We start from the raw sequence: 22645 nt of genomic DNA, 5'->3' as shown, positions 1-22645 counted from the left end.
GATGAGGCCAGACCAAGTATCCCTAGACATTCCCAGACTGGTGTACCTCTACCCTGGTCTAGAAACCTCCAATGAAGGAAATTCCACAACCTCCCTTGGAAGCCAATGCAATGCAAACACAGACCAAAACAATGCTGTACATGCACACGCTGTGCTTGGGGTTCATAGATTCATAGATACTAAGGTCAGAAGGAAAGGAGTACTTGTGGCACCTTAGAGACTAAGGTGCCACAAGTACTCCTTTTCTTTTTGCAAATACAGACTAACACGGCTGCTACTCTGAAACCTAAGGTCAGAAGGGACCATTATGATCATCTAGTCTGACCTCCTGCACAACGCAGGCCACAGAAACTCACCCATCCACTCCTGTGAAAAACCTCTCACTTATGTCTGAGCTACTGAAGTCCTCAAATCGTGGTTTAAAGACTTTGAGGTACAGAGAATCCTCCAGCAAGTGATCCATGCTACAGAGGAAGGCAAAAAACCTCCAGCGCCTCTGCCAATCTGCCCTGGAGGAAAATTCCTTCCCGACCCCAAATATGGCGATCAGCTAAACCCTGAGAATATGGGCAAGATTCACCAGCCAGATACCCAGGAAAGAATTTTCTGTAGTAACTCAGATCCCACCCCATCTGACATCCCATTACAGGCCATTGGGCCTATTTACCATGAATATTTAAAGATCAATTAATTACCAAAATCATGTTATCCCATCATACCATCTCCTCCATAAACTTATCGAGTTTAATCTTAAAGCCAGATAGGTCTTTTGCCCTCACTGCTTCCCTTGGAAGGATATTCCAAAAGTTCACTCCTCTGATGGTTAGAAATCTTCGTCTAATTTCAAGTATAAACTTCCCAATGACCAGTTTATATCCATTTGTTCTTGTGTCCATATTGGTACTGAGCTTAAATAATTACTCTCCCTCTCCGATATTTATCCCTCTGATATATTTATAGACAGCAATCATCTCCCCTCGACCTTATTTTAGTTAGGCTAAACAAGACAAGCTCCTTGAGTCTCCTTTCATAAGGCAAGTTTTCCATTCCTCGGATCATCCTAGTAGCCCTTCTCTGTACCTGTTCCAGTTTGAAGTCATCCTTCTTAAACACGGGAGACCAGAACTGCACACAGTATTCCAGTTGAGGTCTCACCAATGCCTTGTATAACGGTACTAAAAGCTCCTTATCCCTACTGGAAATGCCTCTCCTGATGCATCCCAGGACCACATTAGCTTTTTTCATGGCCATATCACATTGGTGGCTCAGTCATCCTATGATCAACCAATACTCCAAGATCCTTCTCCTCCTCCATTACTTCTAACTGATGCGTCCCCAGCTTATAACTAAAATTCTTGTTATTAATCCCTAAATGCATAACCTTACACTTCTCACTATTAAATTTCATCCTATTACTATTACTCCAGTTTACGAGGTCATCCAGATCTTCCTGTATGATATCCCGGTCCTTCTCTAAATTGGCAATACCTCCTAGCTTTGTATCATCCGCAAACTTTATTAGCACACACCCACTTTTTGTGCCGAGGTCAGTAATAAAAAGATTAAATAAGATTGGTCCCAAAACCGATCCCTGAGGAACTCCACTGGTAACCTCCCTCCAGCCTGACAGTTCACCTTTCAGTAGGACCCGCTGTAGTCTCCCTGTTAACTAATTCCTTATCCACCTTTCAATTTTCATATTGATCCTCAACTTTTCCAATTTAACTAATAATTCCCCATGTGGCACGGTATCAAACGCCTTACTGAAATCTAGGTAAATTAGATCCACTGCGTTTCCTTTGTCTAAAAAATCTGTTACTTTCTCAAAGGAGATCAGGTTGGTTTGGCACAATCTACCTTTTGTAAAACCATGTTGTAGTTTGTCCCATTTACCATTGACTTCAATGTCCTTAACCACATTCTCCTTAAAATTTTTTTCCAAGACCTTGCATACCACAGATGTCAAACTAACTGGCCTGTAGTTACCCGGATCACTTTTTTCCCCCCTTTCTTAAAAACAGGAATTATGTTAGCAATTCTCCAGTCATACGATACAACCCCTGAGTTTACAGATTCATTAAAAATTCTTGCTAATGGGCTTGCAATTTCAGGTGCCAATTCCTTTAATATTCTTGGATGAAGATTATCTGGAGCCCCCAATTTAGTCTCATTAAACTGTTTGAGTTTTGCTTCTACCTCAGATATGGTAATATCTACCTCTCTATCCTCATTCCCATTTGTCATGCTACCATTATCCCTAAGATCCACTTTAGCCTTATTAAAGACTGAGGCAAACTATTTGTTTAGATATTGGGCCATGCCTAGATTATCCTTGACCTCCACTCCATCCTCAGTGTTTAGCGGTCCCACTTCTTTTTTTGTTTTCTTCTTATTTTTACGGCTATAGAACCTTTTACTATTGGTTTTAATTCCCTTTGCAAGGTCCAACTCTACTCGACTTTTAGCCTGTCTAACTTTATCCCTACATGTTCTGACCTCAGTTAGCAAAAAGAAAAGGAGTACTTGTGGCACCTTAGAGACTAACAAATTTATTAGAGCATAAGCTTTCGTGAGCTACAGCTCACTTCATCGGATGCATTTGGTGGAAAAAACAGAGGAGAGATTTATATACACACACACAGAGAACATGAAACAATGGGTTTATCATACACACTGTAAGGAGAGTGATCACTTAAGATAAGCCATCACCAACAGCAGGGGGGGGAAAGGAGGAAAACCTTTCATGGTGACAAGCAGGTAGGCTAATTCCAGCAGTTAACAAGAATATCAGAGGAACAGCGGGGGGGTGGGGTGGGAGGGAGAAATACCATGGGGAAATAGTTTTACTTTGTGTAATGACTCATCCATTCCCAGTCTCTATTCAAGCCTAAGTTAATTGTATCCAGTTTGCAAATTAATTCCAATTCAGCAGTCTCTCGTTGGAGTCTGTTTTTGAAGCTTTTTTGTTGAAGTATAGCCACTCTTAGGTCTGTGATCGAGTGACCAGAGAGATTGAAGTGTTCTCCAACTGGTTTTTGAATGTTATAATTCTTGACGTCTGATTTGTGTCCATTCATTCTTTTACGTAGAGACTGTCCAGTTTGGCCAATGTACATGGCAGAGGGGCATTGCTGGCACATGATGGCATATATCACATTGGTAGATGCGCAGGTGAACGAGCCTCTGATAGTGTGGCTGATGTGATTAGGCCCTATGATGGTATCCCCTGAATAGATATGTGGACAGAGTTGGCAACGGGCTTTGTTGCAAGGATAGGTTCCTGGGTTAGTGGTTCTGTTGTGTGGTGTGTGGTTGCTGGTGAGTATTTGCTTCAGATTGGGGGGCTGTCTGTAAGCAAGGACTGGTCTGTCTCCCAAGATCTGAGAGAGCGATGGCTCGTCCTTCAGGATAGGTTGTAGATCCTTGATGATGCGTTGGAGGGGTTTTAGTTGGGGGCTGAAGGTGATGGCTAGTGGCGTTCTGTTGTTTTCTTTGTTGGGCCTGTCCTGTAGTAGGTGACTTCTGGGTACTCTTCTGGCTCTGTCAATCTGTTTCTTCACTTCAGCAGGTGGGTACTGTAGTTGTAGGAATGCATGATAGAGATCTTGTAGGTGTTTGTCTGTCTGAGGGGTTGGAGCAAATGCGGTTGTATCGTAGCGCTTGGCTGTAGACAATGGATCGAGTGGTATGATCTGGATGAAAGCTAGAGGCATGTAGGTAGGAATAGCGGTCAGTAGGTTTCCGATATAGGGTGGTGTTTATGTGACCATCGCTTATTAGCACCGTAGTGTCCAGGAAGTGGATCTCTTGTGTGGACTGGTCCAGGCTGAGGTTGATGGTGGGATGGAAATTGTTGAAATCATGGTGGAATTCCTCAAGAGCTTCTTTTCCATGGGTCCAGATGATGAAGATGTCATCAATGTAGCGCAAGTAGAGTAGGGGCATTAGGGAACGAGAGCTGAGGAAGCGTTGTTCTAAGTCAGCCATAAAAATGTTGGCATACTGTGGGGCCATGCGGGTACCCATCGCAGTGCCGCTGATTTGAAGGTATACATTGTCACCAAATGTGAAATAGTTATGGGTCAGGACAAAGTCACAAAGTTCTGCCACCAGGTTAGCCGTGACAGTATCGGGGATACTGTTCCTGACGGCTTGTAGTCCATCTTTGTGTGGAATGTTGGTGTAGAGGCTTCTACATCCATAGTGGCTAGGATGGTGTTTTTAGGAAGATCACCAATGGACTGTAGTTTCCTCAGGAAATCGGTGGTGTCTCGAAGATAGCTGGGAGTGCTGGTAACGAAGGGCCTGAGGAGGGAGTCTACATAGCCAGACAATCCTGCTGTCAGGGTGCCAATGCCTGAGATGATGGGGCGTCCAGGATTTCCAGGTTTATGGATCTTGGGTAGCAGATAGAATACCCCAGGTCCTGGCTCCAGGGGTGTGTCTGTGCGGATTTGTTCTTGTGCTTTTTCAGGGAGTTTCTTGAGCAAATGCTGTAGTTTCTTTTGGTAACTCTCAGTGGGATCAGAGGGTAATGGCTTGTAGAAAGTGGTGTTGGAGAGCTGCCTAGTAGCCTCCTGTTCATACTCTGACCTATTCATGATGACGACAGCACCTCCTTTGTCAGCCTTTTTGATTATGATGTCAGAGTTGTTTCTGAGGCTGTGGATGGCACTGTGTTCTGCATGGCTGAGGTTATGGGGTAAGCGATGCTGCTTTTCCACAATTTCAGCTCGTGCACGTCGGCGGAAGCAGTCTATGTAGAAATCCAGGCTGCTGTTTCGACCTTCAGGAGGAGTCCACCTAGAATCCTTCTTTTTGTAGTGTTGGCAGGAAGGTCTCTGTGGGTTAATATGTTGGTCAGAGGTGTGTTGGAAATATTCCTTGAGTCTGAGACGTCGAAAATAGGATTCTAGGTCACCACAGAACTGTATCATGTTCGTGGGGGTGGAGGGGCAAAAGGAGAGGCCCCGAGATAGGACAGATTCTTCCGCTGGGCTAAGAGTATAGTTGGATAGATTAACAATATTGCTGGGTGGGTTACGGGAACCATTGTTGTGGCCCCTTGTGGCATATAGTAGTTTAGATAGCTTAGTGTCCTTTTTCTTTTGTAGAGAATCAAAGTGTGTTTTGTAAATGGCTTGTCTAGTTTTTGTAAAGTCCAGCCACGAGGAAGATTGTGTGGAAGATTGGTTCTTTATGAGAGTATCCAGTGTTGAGAGCTCATTCTTAATCTTTCCCTGTTTCAGGGAAATGAGCTCTCAACACTGGATACTCTCATAAAGAACCAATCTTCCACACAATCTTCCTCGTGGCTGGACTTTACAAAAACTAGACAAGCCATTTACAAAACACACTTTGATTCTCTACAAAAGAAAAAGGACACTAAGCTATCTAAACTACTATATGCCACAAGGGGCCACAACAATGGTTCCCGTAACCCACCCAGCAATATTGTTAATCTATCCAACTATACTCTTAGCCCAGCGGAAGAATCTGTCCTATCTCGGGGCCTCTCCTTTTGCCCCTCCACCCCCACGAACATGATACAGTTCTGTGGTGACCTAGAATCCTATTTTCGACGTCTCAGACTCAAGGAATATTTCCAACACACCTCTGACCAACATATTAACCCACAGAGACCTTCCTGCCAACACTACAAAAAGAAGGATTCTAGGTGGACTCCTCCTGAAGGTCGAAACAGCAGCCTGGATTTCTACATAGACTGCTTCCGCCGACGTGCACGAGCTGAAATTGTGGAAAAGCAGCATCGCTTACCCCATAACCTCAGCCATGCAGAACACAGTGCCATCCACAGCCTCAGAAACAACTCTGACATCATAATCAAAAAGGCTGACAAAGGAGGTGCTGTCGTCATCATGAATAGGTCAGAGTATGAACAGGAGGCTACTAGGCAGCTCTCCAACACCACTTTCTACAAGCCATTACCCTCTGATCCCACTGAGAGTTACCAAAAGAAACTACAGCATTTGCTCAAGAAACTCCCTGAAAAAGCACAAGAACAAATCCGCACAGACACACCCCTGGAGCCAGGACCTGGGGTATTCTATCTGCTACCCAAGATCCATAAACCTGGAAATCCTGGACGCCCCATCATCTCAGGCATTGGCACCCTGACAGCAGGATTGTCTGGCTATGTAGACTCCCTCCTCAGGCCCTTCGTTACCAGCACTCCCAGCTATCTTCGAGACACCACCGATTTCCTGAGGAAACTACAGTCCATTGGTGATCTTCCTAAAAACACCATCCTAGCCACTATGGATGTAGAAGCCCTCTACACCAACATTCCACACAAAGATGGACTACAAGCCGTCAGGAACAGTATCCCCGATACTGTCACGGCTAACCTGGTGGCAGAACTTTGTGACTTTGTCCTGACCCATAACTATTTCACATTTGGTGACAATGTATACCTTCAAATCAGCGGCACTGCGATGGGTACCCGCATGGCCCCACAGTATGCCAACATTTTTATGGCTGACTTAGAACAACGCTTCCTCAGCTCTCGTTCCCTAATGCCCCTACTCTACTTGCGCTACATTGATGACATCTTCATCATCTGGACCCATGGAAAAGAAGCTCTTGAGGAATTCCACCATGATTTCAACAATTTCCATCCCACCATCAACCTCAGCCTGGACCAGTCCACACAAGAGATCCACTTCCTGGACACTACGGTGCTAATAAGCGATGGTCACATAAACACCACCCTATATCGGAAACCTACTGACCGCTATTCCTACCTACATGCCTCTAGCTTTCATCCAGATCATACCACTCGATCCATTGTCTACAGCCAAGCGCTACGATACAACCGCATTTGCTCCAACCCCTCAGACAGAGACAAACACCTACAAGATCTCTATCATGCATTCCTACAACTACAGTACCCACCTGCTGAAGTGAAGAAACAGATTGACAGAGCCAGAAGAGTACCCAGAAGTCACCTACTACAGGACAGGCCCAACAAAGAAAACAACAGAACGCCACTAGCCATCACCTTCAGCCCCCAACTAAAACCCCTCCAACGCATCATCAAGGATCTACAACCTATCCTGAAGGACGAGCCATCGCTCTCTCAGATCTTGGGAGACAGACCAGTCCTTGCTTACAGACAGCCCCCCAATCTGAAGCAAATACTCACCAGCAACCACACACCACACAACAGAACCACTAACCCAGGAACCTATCCTTGCAACAAAGCCCGTTGCCAACTCTGTCCACATATCTATTCAGGGGATACCATCATAGGGCCTAATCACATCAGCCACACTATCAGAGGCTCGTTCACCTCCGCATCTACCAATGTGATATATGCCATCATGTGCCAGCAATGCCCCTCTGCCATGTACATTGGCCAAACTGGACAGTCTCTACGTAAAAGAATGAATGGACACAAATCAGACGTCAAGAATTATAACATTCAAAAACCAGTTGGAGAACACTTCAATCTCTCTGGTCACTCGATCACAGACCTAAGAGTGGCTATACTTCAACAAAAAAGCTTCAAAAACAGACTCCAACGAGAGACTGCTGAATTGGAATTAATTTGCAAACTGGATACAATTAACTTAGGCTTGAATAGAGACTGGGAATGGATGAGTCATTACACAAAGTAAAACTATTTCCCCATGGTATTTCTCCCTCCCACCCCACCCCCCACTGTTCCTCTGATATTCTTGTTAACTGCTGGAATTAGCCTACCTGCTTGTCACCATGAAAGGTTTTCCTCCTTTCCCCCCCCTGCTGTTGGTGATGGCTTATCTTAAGTGATCACTCTCCTTACAGTGTGTATGATAAACCCATTGTTTCATGTTCTCTGTGTGTGTGTATATAAATCTCTCCTCTGTTTTTTCCACCAAATGCATCCGATGAAGTGAGCTGTAGCTCACGAAAGCTTATGCTCTAATAAATTTGTTAGTCTCTAAGGTGCCACAAGTACTCCTTTTCTTTTTGCGAATACAGACTAACACGGCTGCTACTCTGAAACCTGTGACCTCAATTAGGTAGCTTCCTTGCTGATCCCTCCCATCTTCCACTCCCTGTATGCTTTCTGCTTTTTCTTAATCACCTCTCTGAGATGCTTGCTCATCCAGCTTGGTCTACAACTCCTGCCTATGAATTTTTTGCCCTTTCTTGGGATGCAGGCCTCCGATAGCTTCTGCAGCTTTGATTTAAAGTAATCCCAGGCCTCCTGTGCCTTTAGATCCATAAATTCTTCAGTCCAGTCCACTTCCCTAACTAATTTCTTTAATTTTTTAAAGTCAGCTATTTTGAAATCAAAAACCCTAGTTGCAAATTTATTTTTGTTAACCCTTCCATTCAGTTTGAACTGAATTAGCTCATGATCACTTGAACCAAGATTATCCCCTACAACCATTTCTTCTATGAGGTCCTCACTACTCACCAAAACCAAATTTAAAATGGCATCCCCTCTAGTCGGTTCAGCAACTACTTGATGAAGGAATTCATCAGCTATCGCATCTAGGAAAATCTGAGCCCTATTATTATTACTAGCACTCATCTCCAGTCTATATCTGGGAAGTTAAAGTCTCCCATGATCACACAGTTTCCATTAGTATTTACTTCATTAAAAACATTAAAGAGGGCTCTATCCATATCCAGATTAGATCCTGGCGGTCTATAGCACACCCCAAGCACTATCCCGGGGAGGCTGTACTAGTTTTCTTCCCCAATGTAATTTTTGCCCAGACAGACTCTGTCTTATCCATTGCATTTCTTCTTATTTCTTTACATTCTACCTCATCATTGATATACAATGCTACTCCACCACCTTTACCTTTATTTCTGTCTTTCCTAAACAGCACATACCCTTCAATACTTGTAGTCCAGTCGTGACTACTATTCCACCATGTTTCTGTTATCCCTATAATATCTGGTTTCACTTCCTGCACCAGTAACTCTAGTTCCTCCATTTTGTTACCTAGGCTCCTCGCATTTGTGTACAAACATTCTTAATTTTTGCTGTTTGGCCTCGCTCACATTCTGTACCCTATTAGGCACAGTCATTCTACAGCCAGTATAACGAATTAGACTGGTATCCACACTGCCCTTCCTCCTTATATACATTCTCCTACCACAGCTGTATCCTTTCTTACTTCATTTTCTTCCCTTTCCATGCTAAAATCCGGCGTCCATGAATGCCTCCCAGTGGCCATACATCCCAAAGCCCTCTTTATAGCACCACTGCCTAAGCCATCTGTTGATAGTCATAATCTTGTCACACCTTTGTTGCCCCTTTTCTAGGAACAGGCAGAATCCCACTAAAGATTGCCTGAGCTTCGATTTCCTTAAGCGTCTTCCCCAGCCTAGCATAGTCTCTCAATACTTTCCAGCGAGAATCTAGCCGTATCATTTGTTCCCACATGAAGGATAATTAGGGGGATTCTTTCCTGCTCCCTTTAGGATCCTTCTCCACCTCAGGTCTACATCCTGTAACTTAGCACCTGGAAGACAGCACACCCTTCTATTCTCTGGATCAGCTCTGGTTACAGGCTTGTCTATTCTTCTCAGTAAAGAGTCCCTGATCACATAGATCTGCCTTTTCCTGGTGACAGTGCTATTTTCCAGTCTATCCCGTTCCCTCTGGCTGCAAGTTCTTTCCATTCCTATTCTCCCTTGTAATCCTCTTTAACCCATCCTGTATCCTCCTGGGGCTCATATTCGGTGTAGTCTCTATTGACTCTTCCCCTTTTCCTATAGGACTAGCCGCTCTTAGAATCATAGAATCATAGAATATCAGGGTTGGAAGGGACCCCAGAAGGTCATCTAGTCCAACCCCCTGCTCAAAGCAGGACCAAGTCCCAGTTAAATCATCCCAGCCAGGGCTTTGTCAAGCCTGACCTTAAAAACCTCTAAGGAAGGAGATTCTACCACCTCCCTAGGTAACGCATTCCAGTGTTTCACCACCCTCTTAGTGAAAAAGTTTTTCCTAATATCCAATCTAAACCTCCCCCATTGCAACTTGAGACCATTACTCCTCGTTCTGTCATCTGCTACCATTGAGAACAGTCTAGAGCCATCCTCTTTGAAACCCCCTTTCAGGTAGTTGAAAGCAGCTATCAAATCCCCCCTCATTCTTCTCTTCTGCAGACTAAACAATCCCAGCTCCCTCAGCCTCTCCTCATAAGTCATGTGCTCTAGACCCCTAATCATTTTCGTTGCCCTTCGTTGTACTCTTTCCAATTTATCCACATCCTTCCTGTAGTGTGGGGCCCAAAACTGGACACAGTACTCCAGATGAGGCCTCACCAGTGTCGAATAGAGGGGAACGATCACGTCCCTCGATCTGCTCGCTATGCCCCTACTTATACATCCCAAAATGCCATTGGCCTTCTTGGCAACAAGGGCACACTGCTGACTCATATCCAGCTTCTCGTCCACTGTCACCCCTAGGTCCTTTTCCGCAGAACTGCTGCCAAGCCATTCGGTCCCTAGTCTGTAGCGGTGCATTGGATTCTTCCATCCTAAGTGCAGGACCCTGCACTTATCCTTATTGAACCTCATTAGATTTCTTTTGGCCCAATCCTCCAATTTGTCTAGGTCCTTCTGTATCCTATCCCTCCCCTCCAGCGTATCTACCACTCCTCCCAGTTTAGTATCATCCGCAAATTTGCTGAGAGTGCAATCCACACCATCCTCCAGATCATTTATGAAGATATTGAACAAAACGGGCCCCAGGACCAACCCCTGGGGCACTCCACTTGACACCGGCTGCCAACTAGACATGGAGCCATTGATCACTAATCTCATAAGATCATTGATCTTCTCTTCTTCCTTGCCCTTCCACCTTCAGTGACTACCTGCTGAGCTCCTTCTTCATTTTCCAACTCTGCAAACCTGTTCTTGAACTCTATTTCTCCTTCACTAGCCCATCTTTTCCTCTGTCTGGTTCTTTTAGTCACATGCTTCCACTGACCACTTTCCTCACCCAGTCTCCCCTCAGAATTCCTCAGTCCTGCTTCCATCTGCAAGTCTGAGCTTTTCCCTTCAGATACCTCATGTCTTTGCTCCATAATCTGCTCGAACCCCTTTCTAAACTCAACCAGTCTTTCCACCTGCATTTTCCTTCATCAGCTCTATCAGATGGCATTTCATGCAGACAAAACTCTTACCAGGTACCCCCTCCAGGATCACGTACATACCGCAGCTTCCACATCCAGTCATCTTCATTGTGTCTTCCACTACATGAGTCACTCCCACTGCTGCCTCTGTATCTGTCACAGCCTTCCCACCTAAATCCTGTTAATCTTCTCCTCCAACAGAACTCCCACTCAAACTCCCCTGTTTACAGCTCTGTTTGCTAGCTCCTGTGCCACTGCAGCTGTCTGTGTTAAGGGGAGAGGCAAGAATTCAAACAATTTGGGTTCAGTCTTGCCCCAAATTCTCCCCGCAAACTTGAGCAAATTATTTCAGCTCTCTGAGCTTCAGTTTCCACGTCTGTAAAATGGAGAGTAGCCTCCCACCATTTGCCTATTTAGCCTTTGAGCTTTTTGGGACAATGATTCTCTGTCACTATGGGCATGTCTACACTGCAGTTAGACACTGACGGCTGGCCTGTGCCCACTGACTTGGACTCACACGGCTCAGGCTGTAGGGTTGTTTAATTGTGGTGTAGATGCTATGGCTTGGGCTGCAGCCCAAGGTCTGGCACCCTCCCACCTTGCAGGGTCCTACAACCCGTCTCCAGCCCGAACCCAGACATCTACAATGAAACAGCCCCTTCATCTGAGCCCTGTGAGCCCAAGTCATCTGGCATGGGCCAGCTATGGAGTTTTTAATGGCAGTGTAGACATACCCTTGGTGTCCGTTCAGCACCTGTCAAATGGGGACTCTGATCTTGGTCAGTGTCTGTGCAGAGCCCTGCACAACAGGGGGCCTGATCTCTGTCGGGGGCTCTGCAACTCTCGGCATTACAGGATCCCTGATTTTGTTTGGGGACTCTGCCGCATCTGGCAAAATGTGGGGCCAGGATCTCTGTCAGTGTCTGCGCAGTGCCCAGTACAGTGGTGGGGCAAGATCTCGGTGGGGGTCAGTGCAGTACCAGGCCCAACAGGGACACAGATCTCAGTCGAGGTCTCTGAAGTGCCCAGCACAATAGAGGCACTGCCTGGCACAAAGGGAGCCGTGATCTCGCTCCAGGTCTCCGTCTTCCCTGGCGCAATAGGGGACCTGATGTGCTGAGCGCTGTGGAGACACCAACTGACAACAGGGGCGTAGATCTCAGTTGGTGTCTCCGCAGCGCCCAGCACAACAGGGAGGTCTGACCTCACTTGGGGTCTCCGCAGCGCCCGGCAGAACAGGACCCAGATCTCACTTGGGGTCTCCGCAGCGCCCGGCAGAACAGGACCCAGATCTCACTTGGGGTCTCCGCAGCGCCCGGCAGAACAGGACCCAGATCTCACTTGGGGTCTCCGCAGCGCCCGGCAGAACAGGACCCAGATCTCACTTGGGGTCTCCGCAGCGCCCGGCAGAACAGGACCCAGATCTCACTTGGGGTCTCCGCAGCGCCCGGCAGAACAGGACCCAGATCTCACTTGGGGTCTCCGCAGCGCCTGGCACAATGGGAGCCTGATTTCACTTTGTATTGATGCAGGGCTTGGCACAACAGGGGCCCGGAGATCAGTCAGGATCACTGTAGCACCTGGCACAACAAGGTCCCTGCTGCTCTCTGTAGGGCTCTCTGCAGTTCCTGGCACAACGAGTACCCCAAACTTGGTCAAGGTTTGTGCAGTGTCTGGCACACTGGGGCACCTGATCTCAGGCAAGGCCTGAGCCATGCTCAATACGATTAGAACCCTGATCTCAGTTGGACACCTGGAGAGAAAAGCGGGAAGATTTTCAAGAATTTGATATCAGTATTTCAGAATTGAGGAAAAAATGGGGCACAAACTAAATATTTGCCAATATAAGAGAGAAGCACCAAGATCTGGGGAGATTTTGTGTCACCATTCAACAGTTCAAGAGAAAAGAAGGGAAATTTGAGGGGATTATACAGCAATATTCAAGCAACAACAGAACGGGATGGATTCTTTTTGCCTCATATTCACCTGGCCAGCAGGGAGCCCTGGGTGATGTCCCTTTCACAGGGGAAAGGAGTGGGGCTGGAGTCAGGTGGTCACTGGCTGTGGGGAGGGGCTGGCAGTGGGGTCTGTGACTAGCAGGCGGTAGGGGCGGGGGCTGCTGGATTGGGTGGGGGAAAGTAGCTGGGACTGGGAAACCTGGGGCCGGGCAGTCTCCATGGGCAATGCTTGCTCCTCCCTTCCCTTCCTGCGCCTTTCCATGCCCCGTTGCCAACAGAGAATGGCCCCCCCAGCCCAGCCCAGCGTATCAGGGCTCTCCCAGCCTCTGCCCATTTCAGAAATCACTCAGGGAAACATTTCCACCTAAACGAGGACAAAACACTGCAGGGAAAAATGGGGGGGAACACCCCCAAACCTGATATTTGAACTAGACACTGGAGAAGTGAAGAGCAAATGGGGGAGGTTTAGATTGGATATTAGGAAAAACTTTTTCACTAAGAGGGTGGTGAAACACTGGAATGCGTTACCTAGGGAGGTGGTAGAATCTCCTTCCTTAGAGGTTTTTAAGGTCAGGCTTGACAAAGCCCTGGCTAGGATGATTTAACTGGGACTTGGTCCTGCTTTGAGCAGGGGGTTGGACTAGATGACCTTCTGGGGTCCCTTCCAACCCTGATATTCTATGATTCTATGAAATGGGGTACAATCGGTGGAGGAGAACAGAGAAGAACTTCTCAGGCAATTGAGAGAAAAGCGGCGGGGGGGGGGTCACCATGGATTGTGATCTTTGCTAACTAGAGAGAAAGGGGGAAGGACCGGAAAGGATGGTATCACCCGCGGAGAGGGCAGCGGTAAATCCGAGGGGATCTCAGACCCCATCTTCTCGGCGGCCACCTGCTCTTCTCCTCTTCCTCCAATTTCCTAACTGTACAGACATTTTTTCCATCCGCCCCTTTTCCCACGTCTCCCTCCTTTTCCTCCCAGCCCGGGCTCACTTCCCCCCTGCCCGGCAGCCCCCGCCCAGCCACACACAGGGACCCCAGGAGAGGCTGGTCCCCTCCCCCCGGAGCCCCCCAGGGCAGAGCCTGCCCGGGCCGGGGGGCGTTGGGCTCCTGCGATTACAGCAGCTCCGAGCCCCCGCGGGCGCGGGACCCCAGGGAGCAGATCCCGGCGCTGCGAGATGCCGGGTCCCCCAGCCGGGTCTCGCTCCGGTACCTGGAGGTTGCAGCTCCGCGGGGGGGCAGAGCCCAGGCCGGGCACAGGTGGGGGTCTCTCCCCGGCTCAGACCCCGGGTGTCAGCCCGGCCCCGCAGCCTCACGGGGGAGTCCACCGCAGCGCGCACGCAGCAGGGTCAGACCCCACCCCCTGCTCAACGTCACTTCCGCTCCAGGGAGAGTCAGAAACTACATCTCCCAGCCTGCCCCGCGGGGGCTTCCGCCCTCTCCAGCCCAGGTAAGGGGGGGCCTAGGGATTAACCTGCTTCCCCCAACCTGTCCTCCCCTCCCCTCGCAGAGAACCCCCCAGCCCCGCCTCGCGGACCCGCCCCCGCCAAGCGGCCCCTCCCCCCGGCGCCTTCTCGCTTCGCAGGTGAACTCTCGTGTCCCGGGGGCGTGGCCTGGTCCCTGGCGGCCGCGCCCCTCGGCCGGGCGCTGCGCTGCGCTGCGCTGCGGGGGAGCTTCGGCCCCGGGGTCTCTGGGGTCCGGGCAGCGCCCCTAGGAACGGCCCCCCGCGGGTCTGACCCCCCCCACTGTCCTGCCTTCTCCCGGGTCCGACTGGCCTCCGCCCCGTGACCCTGCCCCCGGGTCCGACCCCGACCCCGACCGCCTCCCCGGTCCGTGTCCCGCCTCCCCCGGGTCCGACCCCCCCCCCGACCGCCTCCCCGGTCCGTGTCCCGCCTCCCCCGGGTCCGACCCCCCCCCGACCGCCTCCCCGGTCCGTGTCCCGCCTCCCCCGGGTCCGACCCCCCCCGACCGCCTCCCCGGTCCGTGTCCCGCCTCCCCCGGGTCCGACCCCCCCCGACCGCCTCCCCGGTCCGTGTCCCGCCTCCCCCGGGTCCGACCCCCCCCCGACCGCCTCCCCGGTCCGTGTCCCGCCTCCCCCGGGTCCGACCCCCCCCGACCGCCTCCCCGGTCCGTGTCCCGCCTCCCCCGGGTCCGACCCCCCCCCCGACCGCCTCCCCGGTCCGTGTCCCGCCTCCCCCGGGTCCGACCCCCCCCCCCGACCGCCTCCCCGGTCCGTGTCCCGCCTCCCCCGGGTCCGACCCCCCCCCCCGCCTCCCCGGTCCGTGTCCCGCCTCCCCCGGGTCCGACCCCCCCCCCCCGACCGCCTCCCCGGTCCGTGTCCCGCCTCCCCCGGGTCCGACCCCCCCCTCATGTGAATGGTGTGGGTGAGGGGGGGAAATTATTACTGTTTATTGAACTCTTCCTCACAATCCCGTCAAACTGTCCAACTACTCTCACTTAACATAAACTCTCTTCAGATCCAGGTGTTTTTCTCTCATTATCAAATGTTTCTTTTTAGACCTATTTCTTCCCGGTTCTGAAAGATGGATATAAAATGTCCTAGTGGCACCTTAGAGACTAACAAATTTATTAGAGCATAAGCTTTCCTGAGCTACAGCTCACTTCATCGGATGCATTGAAAGCTTATGCTCTAATAAATTTGTTAGTCTCTAAGGTGCCACAAGTCCTCCTTTTCTTTTTTCTTGAGTTGTGTAGAATATGTTCCGCTGATGTCATTAGGTGTAATGCATGTTCAATTTCTCCCCCCTTCCTTATTTGTATTTCCTCTCCCTACTAATGTTGGGATGTGCTCCTGTAGGTGAGTGTATTAATTATCTCATCTTGGTATCACATGTGTCAATACGTTGCCATGGTCGGCTGGTGTCTTTACAGATGAAATTCCCCCTTAGATGCTCTATTTCCAGTTCCCCAAACCTTAGGGGTGACCCTTAGGCCATTTATCTGTGCCAGAGTTCATAGACCTTAAGCCTTATGCTAACTGCTGGTGCCAGCGTTGTACAGGAGACAGGCTTGTGGGTTCCTTGCATTACTTCTGCATAAAAATAAATGCTAAAGCTAGCTATATGGGCTACATTGATAGTTAATTTACCACCCAATAACGTTTATAAGTAGCTCTAGTTTCTCTCTCCAATGTGCATTGCTTTGCATTTAGAAAGATAAGGTGATATCTTTTTCTGGACTCACTTCAGCTGGTAAGAGAGAGACATTTCTGAGTTATACAGATCTCTTCTTCAGGAGAATATCCTAAAAATTTGCCCTCCTTTCTCTCTAGTTATCTATTTCTAATTTAATATTCCCTGAGATTTTTTCCATGTCTCACTAATAATAAAATATTAACATAAAATATCCTCAGATTTTGACCATTTCTCAAATTTTTGAAGTTTCCCATTTTCTCTCAATTTGTCAAATAACAATATGAAATTCACTCTCATTTTATCTCTTTACCTACTATTGATATAAAATTCTTCACATTTTTTCACTTTGAGCTCTACTTTGTGAAAATTGATCCAAAACTGTCCAGATTTCTGCCCTTTTCTCTTTAATGACTTAACATAGACATCAGCTGTCAGATTTTGTCTTTTTCCATGTAATTATCAAATGTCTGTTAAAGCATCTCGTGTTTGGAGACGTTCCCATGTTTAGTTGCAGAGGGAATTTGTTGCCTTAGTCATTCTCCATCCTGGCAGTTGCAGGGAGTTAAATGGTCAACTTTCTCCTCTCATGTGAGAATCCTTTCTTTCCCCCTTTATCTTCATTAAAATGTTTGCTGATGAAAGTGACTTGCCCCATATTTAATAAACATCAAAGCCAGAGGCCTCCCCCTGTTTGTGGAAATGGTGTTTCCCAGCTGCTCACAGGACAGTTGGCTGGACCCTTTTCTTTTCCTCACTGGGCACAGGACGATGGCTCAGTCTGTGCCTGGCTCCTTGCTGTCCAGGCTGTACCCAGAGTGGCTGAGAATCTCCATGCTACTGTATTAGCCTCTCATTTTCCCCTCATCATGTTCACCAGCAATATCCCAAACCCCCATGACAAATGGTCTCCATGAGGGGTTGCTTCGCTCAGCGCTGAGACGTGGTCGTCTCAGGAGTAGGTACCTATTGGCCATTATCTGCCAGTCTCTGAGCATGGAAATTTCTTAAAAAATTTGGTTCTTCCATGCCATCTATTCTCCTGTTAAAGAAGCCTCGCCCAGGGCTCCCGCCCCCCCCTGTGTGAATGGCTGAGGGGCACAGCTGATAACTTCCTATCCATTTATCAAATACTGATATGAAATCACGACAGACTTTGCTTCTCTCCCCATTTTCAAAACTGGAGGAACTTCAGGTTTTGGAGGGAAAACTGTTGCTTGGAAGAAGGGGAGGGGATGAGGGAGCAGGAAAGGACTCTGGCCTCATCCCTCCTGAGCCATGTTTCTGGTATCACCGAGACCAGTGTTAACCAAGAGATTAACTCCAGATTAACATGGGGGCAAATAAAATCAGGATATGTCCCTGTGGCGAGGGGGTTTTAGCTGTTGCTAAAGTGGGGGGAAGCCCTCAGTCTCTGTCTGACTGCATCTCTCTCTCAGGATATTGGGGTTGAGCTTCCTGGGTAAGATTCTGCTGCCTGCATTGTGATCTAGTAGCCCAGACTGAGCAGCTGCTGCTCCCCTGGTGGGGTCTGGGCTTGGGAGTTACTTGGAGTGAAGCTTAGTCTATGCCCAGGCAAGGTGAGGACTTTCTCCAGCTGTAATTAGCTCCATGGGCCAGCCCTAGGCTCTGCCCACACCAACATCTGAGGCAGATACTCCAAGTGATTGATAGAGACCTCCGGGAACATGCTGGGGATGGGCATGAAAGTGACTGCACAAGCAGCCCCCACCCCCACCCGACATCTCTCCTCCCCTTAGCAATTGCAGGAGCCGATCCAGCCATAGGACAGCGAACACCCAGGAATGGCTGTCTGTCTGCTAGAGGGGGAGGGACCAGAGATGGGAAACACAAGGAGAAAAAGGAGAGAGAGATTGATAGGGGCAGTGGGAGAAATAATTGGGGAGAGAGATTCCCAGATCTTTAATGTGCCACACAGACCTAGTGCAGCATCCCTCGGCAGATTCACTTTCCAGTGAACAAAGTGAAGTGCGGGGAGAGAAAAAGCCAATTCCTGACTCTGACTGTGCCCCCTGCTGTGAGAGTGTGCTGCCCTGGGGACAATGTCAGGGGAATTACCCCAGAATCACACCTTTTGTTCTAAGAAAAGGAGTACTTGTGGCACCTTAGAGACTAACAAATTTATTAGAGCATAAGCTTTCGTGAGCTACAGCTCACTTCATCGGATGCATTTGGTGGAAAAAACAGAGGGGAGATTTATATACACACACAGAGAACATGAAACAATGGGTTTATCATACACACTGTAAGGAGAGTGATCACTTAAGATAAGCCATCACCAGCAGCAGTGGGGGGAAAGGAGGAAAACCTTTCATGGTGACAAGCAAGGTAGGCTATTTCCAGCAGTTAACAAGAATATCTGAGGAACAGTGGGAGGTGGGGTGGGGTGGGGGGGAGAAATACACAAAGTAAAACTATTTCCCCATGTTAATGACTCATCCATTCGCAGTCTCTATTCAAGCCTAAGTTAATTGTATCCAGTTTGCAAATTAATTCCAATTCAGCAGTCTCCCCTTGGAGACTGTTTTTGAAGTTTTTTTGTTGAAGGATAGCCACCCTCAGGTCTGTGATCGAATGACCAGAGAGATTGAAGTGTTCTCCAACTGGTTTTTGAATGTTATAATTCTTGACGTCTGATTTGTGTCCATTCATTCTTTTACGTAGAGACTGTCCAGTTTGGCCAATGTACATGGCAGAGGGGCATTGCTGGCACATGATGGCATATATCACATTGGTAGATGCGCAGGTGAACGAGCCTCTGATAGTGTGGCTGATGTGATTAGGCCCTATGATGGTGTCCTCTGAATAGACATGTGGACAGAGTTGGCAACGGGCTTTGTTGCAAGGATAGGTTCCTGGGTTAGTGGTTCTGTTGTGTGCTGTGTGGTTGCTGGTGAGTATTTGCTTCAGATTGGGGGGCTGTCTGTAAACAAGGACTGGCCTGTCTCCCAAGATTTGTGAGAGTGATGGGTCGTCCTTCAGGATAGGTTGTACATCCTTGATGATGCGTTGGAGAGGTTTTAGTTGGGGGCTGAAGGTGATGGCTAGTGGCGTTCTGTTATTTTCTTTGTTGGGCCTGTCCTGTAGTAGGTGACTTCTGGGTACTCTTCTGGCTCTGTCAATCTGTTTCTTCACTTCAGCAGGTGGGTATTGTAGTTGTAGGAATGCATGATAGAGATCTTGTAGGTGTTTGTCTCTGTCTGAGGGGTTGGAGCAAATGCGGTTATATCGTAGCACTTGGCTGTAGACAATGGATCGAGTGGTATGATCTGGATGAAAGCTAGAGGCATGTAGGTAGGAATAGCGGTCAGTAGGTTTCCGATATAGGGTGGTGTTTATGTGACCATCGCTTATTAGCACCGTAGTGTCCAGGAAGTGGATCTCTTGTGTGGACTGGTCCAGGCTGAGGTTGATGGTGGGATGGAAATTGTTGAAATCCTGGTGGAATTCCTCAAGAGCTTCTTTTCCATGGGTCCAGATGATGAAGATGAAAAGGAGTACTTGTGGCACCTTAGAGACTAACAAATTTATTAGAGCATAAGCTTTCGTGAGCTACAGCTCACTTCATCCGATGAAGTGAGCTGTAGCTCACGAAAGCTTATGCTCTAATAAATTTGTTAGTCTCTAAGGTGCCACAAGTACTCCTTTTCTTTTTGCGAATACAGACTAACACGGCTGCTACTCTGAAACCTGTCATGATGAAGATGTCATCAATGTAGCGCAAGTAGAGTAGGGGCATTCGGGGACGAGAGCTGAGGAAGCGTTGTTCTAAGTCAGCCATAAAAATGTTGGCATACTGTGGGGCCATGTGGGTACCCATCGCAGTGCCGCTGATTTGAAGGTATACATTGTCCCCAAATGTGAAATAGTTATGGGTGAGGACAAAGTCACAAAGTTCAGCCACCAGGTTAGCCGTGACATTATCAGGGATACTGTTCCTGACGGCTTGTAGTCCATCTTTGTGTGGAATGTTGGTGTAGAGGGCTTCTACATCCATAGTGGCTAGGATGGTGTTTTTAGGAAGATCACCGATGGACTGTAGTTTCTTCGAGACACCACTGACTTCCTGAGGAAACTACAGTCCATTGGTGATCTTCCTAAAACAACCTATCCTGAAGATGACCCATCACTCTCACAGATCTTGGGAGACAGACCAGTCCTTGCTTACAGACAGCCCCCCAATCTGAAGCAAATACTCACCAGCAACCACACACCACACAACAGAACCACTAACCCAGGAACCTATCCTTGCAACAAAGCCCGTTGCCAACTCTGTCCACATATCTATTCAGGGGACACCATCATAGGGCCTAATCACATCAGCCACACTATCAGAGGCTTGTTCACCTGCGCATCTACCAATGTGATATATGCCATCATGTGCCAGCAATGCCCCTCTGCCATGTACATTGGCCAAACTGGACAGTGTCTACGTAAAAGAATGAATGGACACAAATCAGACGTCAAGAATTATAACATTCAAAAACCAGTTGGAGAACACTTCAATCTCTCTGGTCACTCGATCACAGACCTAAGAGTGGCTATACTTCAACAAAAAAGCTTCAAAAACAGACTCCAACGAGAGACTGCTGAATTGGAATTAATTTGCAAACTGGATACAGTTAACTTAGGCTTGAATAGAGACTGGGAATGGACGAGTCATTACACAAACTAAAACTATTTCCCCATGTTATTTCTCCCCCCCACCCCACCCCACCTCCCACTGTTCCTCAGATATTCTTGTTAACTACTGGAAATAGCCTACCTTGCTTGTAACCATGGAAGGTTTTCCTCCTTTCCCCCCACTGCTGCTGGTGATGGCTTATCTTAAGTGATCACTCTCCTTACAGTGTGTATGATAAACCCATTGTTTCATGTTTTCTGTGTGTGTATATAAATCTCCCCTCTGTTTTTTCCACCAAATGCATCCGATGAAGTGAGCTGTAGCTCCCGAAAGCTTATGCTCTAATAAATTTGTTAGTCTCTAAGGTGCCACAAGTACTCCTTTTCTTTTTGCGAATACAGACTAACTCGGCTGCTACTCTGAAACCTTTTGTTCTGCTTGTGAGGGGTTGGATCACAGAAACCCCCTGGGAGCTGCCACCTGATGTGCCAAGACTACTTCTGCTCCTGCTTTCCTGCCCTGCCAGCTTAGGACTCCAGCACCCTGCCTGATTTGAGCCAGACCTGCTAGCCTGTTGCAAACCCAGACCCAGGTTGAACCATGTCCCCTAACAGCTGTAGGCTTAACTGAAAGCAGCTTACAGAAGTGTTCCCATCTTTAACACTCAGATGCCCAACTCCCAATGGGGTCCAAACCCCAAATAAATCCGTTTTACCCTGTATAAAGTTTATACTGTACTAGAATCTGATAAGTTTGCCCAGCCCAGCAGGGTTGTTTCCTGTTCCACAAATCAGGGAATTTCCATCCATAAACCCCAGCTGTCTATTGCTGGGATCTAGACCAGGCTGCTGGCAATTATGAGGGTGTTGCGATTTGCACCAGGGAGTTGTCCCTGGACCCTGCTGGGGGCTCCATCTCCTGTATCAGTCTCTGGCTAGTGGGTGAGTGATGAATGTGAAGACTCCTTCCCCCTCTCTCTGCTGGGAGGATTGGGGGTGCTTGTTGTCTCCCCTTCCCTTGATGCTTTCTGGCTGCTGGATTGTGATGGGTGGAACTATGCTGCCTGCCTGCGTCCCAGAGCTTCAAAGTGATTGACCCTCCTCCCCTGTGAGTAGTGGGGTTGTCTGTAGTGTAGCAAGGTACCTTCAGTCTCACCAGCCTCAGCTGTTTTTAGCCTTGGTGAGATGGGCTTGGGTAAAACAGTCCTTCTAGGATGCACAGGGGTAGTCCATTCCTTCTCTCAGCCAGTCTCTTGTGCTTGTTTTTCTTCCCTTCTGGGAAGAAATGTAGTCCCCCCCCCCTCCTGGAGAGGCTCACTGTCTTGCTGCATTTAACCTACTGGCAGCTTGACTCCTTTTCTCCCTCTCCCAACAGGGGAGGGTTTAAAAAGGTCTCAGGCAGCCCTTAGTTGGAATCAACTGATCCTAATCAACCTCAGGTAACTCCCTTTCAGCTGATCCTAATTGGTTCTCAGATAATCCCTTCTCACCTGAACCTGATTGACCTGTAGTTACCTCTCCTCTGTTGATGGGAGGAGGGCCTTGTAACCTTCTGGGACTGTTTTCTACCCCGCCCCTTGCAGCTGTCTGTCCTGAGTTTATCACATATTCCCCCCCGCACTGCTCAACACTATGGGGTTGGGCTACTTGGGTCGGCAAACAGTGTACTCTCAACAGGCCATTCGTGTTACTATGCTTGATTCTGGATCTATGTTGTACTCTGAAGTGGAAGGGTTGTAGCAACACCTTGTTACTCTTGCATTTCTTTCTTCGTTTTGGTGCATCC

At 48.4% G+C, this 22645-nt stretch overlaps 1 protein-coding gene across 5 annotated transcripts in view; it reads right to left on the bottom strand.

The window, feature by feature from the left end:
• The window catches only part of LOC119840976 (zinc finger protein 883-like), a 104946-nt gene that overhangs the window by 41646 nt on the left and 40655 nt on the right, over positions 1 to 22645 (bottom strand). Inside the window, exon 1 of one of the 5 annotated variants that reach the window (XM_043495330.1) lies at positions 14277 to 14515. The exons of 3 other annotated variants lie outside the window; for them this stretch is intronic. The gene's annotated coding sequence lies outside the window, so the exon portion shown is untranslated. Of the gene's footprint in view, positions 1 to 14276; positions 14516 to 22645 lie in introns of those variants that run through there. One more of the 5 variants, XM_043495340.1, reaches the window with a different exon arrangement.

This window comes from Dermochelys coriacea, chromosome 12 (assembly GCF_009764565.3).
Source record: "Dermochelys coriacea isolate rDerCor1 chromosome 12, rDerCor1.pri.v4, whole genome shotgun sequence".
NCBI classification, from domain to species: domain Eukaryota; kingdom Metazoa; phylum Chordata; order Testudines; family Dermochelyidae; genus Dermochelys; species Dermochelys coriacea.
The sequence above is the reverse complement of the archived record's forward strand: the minus strand, read 5'-3'. Positions and strand labels throughout refer to the sequence as shown.